Here is a 5908-nt window from a genome sequence, read left to right as displayed (position 1 = left end):
CTTTTCAGTATTGGCAATAACAACATTCTGAATGTTTTCGCTGTTGTACATCAATATTTCTCAATTTTTAGACAATATTTTGAAAATCCAATGTTTTATACATGAAAAACAATCTTCTCTTTTTTATCGGATACATCGTTTTCTAGAAAAACAGATTTGATTGTGGGATACTACTGATTCAATCTAAATTTGCTTTGAGTATCTTCAGTAGTTTGAGCTCCTCATTACTAAGCGTCAATCGTTATTTCATCACTTTTGCTGCGGTAGTAAATTAATAAAATAGATTTTCTGCACTCACGAAACTTTATGAAAATGTTTAAATGTAAATCGACGTAAGTACAAGCAGTAAAATTAACCTTCTATGATATCAATCATAATTCTATACTCAACTCACATTTATTTTAACAGTCGGTTGGCCATGAAATAATTTTCTCAAGTTTTTGTAAGTAGAACGGAGTAAGGTTGGCACTCATGTTAATCTCATAACGCCGTTGCCACAAATAATATCAATTTTTATTACGAAAATGCCGAAAGTGATTGAAAAAAGAGACAGGGTTTCAGGAAGTGCTTTTTAGAATTCAGGTTCGCTCATTCAAATAGTTATATGTACCCTGATATTCTAAAATCCACAATACGTCAGACGCTAGCGATCATATTCAATGTTAGAGACTTTATATAATGTTTCATCTGAATCTAAACGACTTATATTTCAGCTGAATATTCCCACAATCAGAAAGATTGTGAATGAAGAGGGTGACAAAGAATTTCCTTCTATTGGGAGACTCAAAAAGTGGTGACATTTGAGAATTTTATGTTTGAGTGGATTAATGCCAAAAATTTTACTACAGGATTTTCGATGAATGTCATCGTAGAATAAGTTCCCGGAAATTGATTTTTATATTTTTCATTTGACTTGTCCTATACATTGTAAATGTCTTAAGGTACCAATAAATATCTTATTATTATTATATCAATGTATTAAGATCAACAGCCACAAATACGCGCCAGTTGTCCTGTTAATTGTTTATTCATGTGAAATTTTTATTCAAAGGTGAAGTTCATCTTGACTTGAAACTTCTTTTAATTCCTTTTACTTTCATTGCTGCGAGAAGAATTTAACATTCTTGTAATTATCTGTTAATTCCTTTGGGAGATACCCATTCTTAACCACTGCATCATATGCATTTCATCTTCGGGTTAATATTTTTGAAATCTACAACTGATTTAACGTATTCAAACTTCAGCCAAAGAAGATACCAAACATTAACTGTCCCCAAGCTAGTGCATATTATGATATTATACTGATCTTTTGTATTTTCCATGCAAATAACTGGATTTGGTATGCCTTCAATCAGTTTGCTTAAACTTCAATTATGTTCGTCACATATTTTCCGAAGAGATTCGACATTGTGATAAAATACGTAACAACAGAAACTTTTACGTAGAACGGGCAACATAGCGTTGATTTAAAACCCAAAAATGTTTTGACAAGCTTCATAACCTCACATTTTCGTACTATACAGAATAAAATGTGTCAAATTTCCATGGCCAACCGAGTGCTAAAATAAAAGTGAATGGAGTATAGTTCAAATCAACATCGATCATCAATGCTTCAGATTATTGAAATATCTACGAATTTGTGAGTTTCTTGGATAACTAATGATATCGAATGTTTAGCCCCTGGATAGAAAAAATAGGTAGATATGTGTCAGTTCGTTTACAGTTTCTGAAAAAATTGCAGTCAGAGTAAATATCATCATCCAAGGTCCACATTAGATTATCGTTATTGGGTTTGGTCCATTTTCGTATAGCGTAGCGCAAAAATCAGAGAGAACGTCCAGACTTAATGATGCCGAAACAGGCGACACGGAAATTGATCCTCACAACGAAAGTGCCACATCATTATCTATAATACCCTACAGTCACGTCCTTTTTCTAAAGAATCTGGTGCCCCCATGCAAGCGAAAGATAACAAAACACGCCCGAAAATGTTTTATCATCGTCATCTGGGGGATAAAAATAATTGAACATTAACCAAGAGAGAGAACGAACAAAAAAGTTGATGGCTCTATCTACATCAAGAGATAATTGGTGACAGGTAGGCAAGATGGTGGATTGGTGGATGATTAGGCATCGTGCTGAGGGCAGGGGCGGACTCAAGTATGTAGTATCCTGGGCTAATCGGCACGAATGATCTGTATATAAACTGATAACAGTGTAATAACTGCTTGTGTAAATTTCGAAGGATGTTGAAGCACGAAAAAAAAAAACTAAACAGTTGGTTTTCTTAATTTGAATAAGTAACAAAAAACCTGAAATATTAATAGAACGATAATAACCTGCTAAGGAAAGAGTAGATTATTTTAATCTACTCTTTCCTAATGCATTATACAGAGTGTCCCAGGATTACTGGGAATAAATTCGGATGTAGGTTCAGTAGGTACCTCAAAATTAGACGAAAAGTTCTTACGGAGTCATTGGCGAAAACGCTATGTTGAAGAGTTAAGTTTCCTTAAAGATTACTTGATTATGGATTTATTAAATTTTTTCAGAAGGACTTAGATAGAGAAATGACTCCATTCACATTTATTTTAGCAGTCGGTTGGCCATGAAATAATTTTCTTAAGTTTTTGTAACTAGAACGGAGTAAGGTTGGCACTCATAAAATGTCGTTAATGTCATAATGCGTTGCCACAACTTATATCAATTCTTATTACGAAAATGCCGAAAGTGATTGAAAAAAGGGGAAGGATTTCAGGAAGTGCTATTCAGAATTCAGATCCGCTCATTCAAATAGTTATATACCCTGATATTATTATAAAATTCACAATACGTTAGACGGTAGTGAACATATTCAATGTAAGATAATTTATACATAATGTTTCATCTGAATCTAAACGACTTATATTTCAGCCGAATATTTCCACAATCACAAAGATTGTGAATGAAGAGGATGACAAAGAATTTCCTTCTATTGAGAGACCCAAAAAAAAGTGGTGGCATTTGAGTATTTTATGTTTGAGTGTCCTACACATTGTAAATGTCTTGAGGTACCAATAAATACCTGAATACATATTATTATTATATCAATGTATTAAGATGAACATCCACAAATACGCGCCAGTTGTCGTGTTAATTGTTTATTCATGTGAAATTTTTTTTTAAAGGTGAGTTCATCTTGACTTGAAACTTCCTTTAATTCCTTTTATTTATATTGATGCAAGATGATTTTTGTTGAAGAATTTAACATTCTTGTAATTATCTGTTTATTTCTTCGGGAGATACCCATTCCCAACCACTGCATCATAAGAATTTCATCTTCAGGTTAATATTTTTGAAATCTACAACTGATGTGTGATGTAACTTATTCAAACTTTAGCCATAGAAGATAACGAACATTAACTCTCCTCAAGCAAGTGCATATTATGATTATGATATTATACTGATCTCTTGTATTTTCCATTCAAATAACTGGATTTGGTATGCCTTCAATCAGTTTGTATAAACTTCAATTATGTTCGTCACATATTTTCCGAAGAGATTCGACATTGTGATAAAATACGTAATAACAGAAACTTTTACGTAGAACGGGCAACATAGCGTTGATTTAAAACCCAAAAATGTTTTGGCAAGCGTCATAACCCCAAATTTTTGTACTGTACAGAGTGAAATTCATCAAATTTCCATGGCCAACCGAGTGCTAAAATAAAAGGAAATGGAGTATAGAAATCAATTTTTCACTCATCCTCCATAGCTACAGAGGGGTGAAATCGGAAAATTTCTTCATTTTTCACCGTAACTTTTCATTCAGGTTTAGAATGAAACCTGAAGTGGCGATTTTTTCTGAAAAATGTATTGCCTTCTACCTGCGTCCGTGAAAGTATAAATAAGATCCTTCTTTGGTCTATTTTTGAACATTATACATCGTCATATTCCTTATTTGAAAATTTTTTTCATTAATCAGGTACACACAACGAAGCAAATCGTTAATACTATGCGATTGGTCAAAGTGGCATTTGAAATTACAAAGGGTGGAACCTAAACATCGTCAGAAGGTCTTGACGGTTTTTAAATGTTGTTCGAATAAAGAGCGAAGGACATATTTCATTTTTTTACGGAGATATAGGTATCATTTTTACGATAAAAACTCAAAAATCAATAAAGATTTCAAATGAATTTTCTTTTCAATGCATAATTTTTAAGGACGATATTCGAAGTCTGTGAGACATTATGGTAGAATATAAAAAAGGGTTGCCGATTTCACTCTCATCTAGAGAAAATGAGTTTCAGGGGCATCTCTATTCAAAAAATACCTCTGCAAAATTTAATTTATTGATCTTGGTCCTACCTGATTGAGTGAATCGTGTTAGGGTCGGCATTGTAGGCTAAAAAAAACCACTGTTCAACATGTTCGTGGAGGTGACAGTGACAGGTGATGTTAATAATGCTGCTCAAACTTCTATTATCTATCTCACCTACACAGAATAATACTCTATGTTAGACTAAAAGAGGGGCTACTCCTAGCATGAAGATTTCCGTGCTCCTTAACCATAAGGTATTGGCCATTTTGGAAGAGGGTCTTTGGCTTCTATCGAAACAGATTCATCTACAAAAACAAAGAATATCAGATTGATACTCGTTCACTAAAGACTGATCTGAATGTGGTTGACAGCAGCTGTCCTCTTCTATTTAAGTGATCCCACAATTTTACAGGCAACAACTCACTACATTTTTGCCTACTCGAGTAAAATATATTGAAATAGTATGCATTTATTTGACCTACAAGATAATTTTTTCTACATTGCTCAGTACCTACATCACTAACATCATATTGTTAAGTGGTTTGGAGACTCCTAATTATTTATGTCTTCTCCTCATTACGAACACACCGAAGTGATTTGAAGCGGGATCTTAATGACGGCATTATGCAATAAGCGTGTGTTAACGATGTTTCACAAGCAGTATTCATTTTGTTGATATATTGAGTATCATTAATGTTTTCTTTGCTCATCAACTTTCAATTTCACTCATCTTCAATACAACACTGGGAGATATATTAGGTTCGAGAATCTCTTCAATAAAATGATGGGGCTTGGTAATCCGCATATTGAATTAACGAACCCAACGTGGCAAATTCATGTAAGTATACTCCATTCACTTTTATTTTAGCAGTCGGTTGCCCATAGAAATTTGACACATTTTACTCCGTATAGTACGAAAATGTGGGGTTATGACGCTTGTCAAAACATTTTTGAGTTTTAAATCAACGCTATGTTGCCCGTTCTAGGTAAAAGTTTCTGTTATTACGTATTTCATCACAATGTCGAATCTCTTTGGAAAATATGTGACGAACATAATCGAAGTTTTTACAAATTGATTGAAAGCATACCAAATCCAGTTATTTGCATGGAAAATACAAGAGATCAGTATGATATCATAATGTGCACTATAGCTTGAGGAGAGTTAATGTTTGTTATCTTCTTTGGCTAAAGTTTGAATACATTACATCAGTTGTAGATTTCAAAAATATTAACCCGAAGATGAATTGCATATGATGCTGTGGTTGGGAATGGGTATCTCCCGAAGGAATTAACTGATAATTGCAAGAACGTTCAATTCTCCAACAAAAATCATCTTGCATCAATATAAGTAAAAGGAATTGAAGGAAGTTTCAAGTCAAGATGAACTTCATCTTTGAATAAAAATTTCACATGAATAAACAATTAACAGGACAACTGCCGCGTATTTGTGGCTGTTCATCTTCATGCATTGATATAATAATAATGATTAGATATTTATTGGTACCTTAAGACATTTACAATGTATAGGAAAAGTCAAATGAAAAATAGAAAAATCAATTTTCGGGAACTTATTCTACGATGACATTCATCGAAAATCCTGTAGTAAA

The sequence above is a fragment of the Coccinella septempunctata genome, chromosome 2 (assembly GCF_907165205.1).
Source record: "Coccinella septempunctata chromosome 2, icCocSept1.1, whole genome shotgun sequence".
Lineage (NCBI taxonomy): Eukaryota > Metazoa > Arthropoda > Insecta > Coleoptera > Coccinellidae > Coccinella > Coccinella septempunctata.
This window is presented reverse-complemented; position numbering follows the sequence as displayed.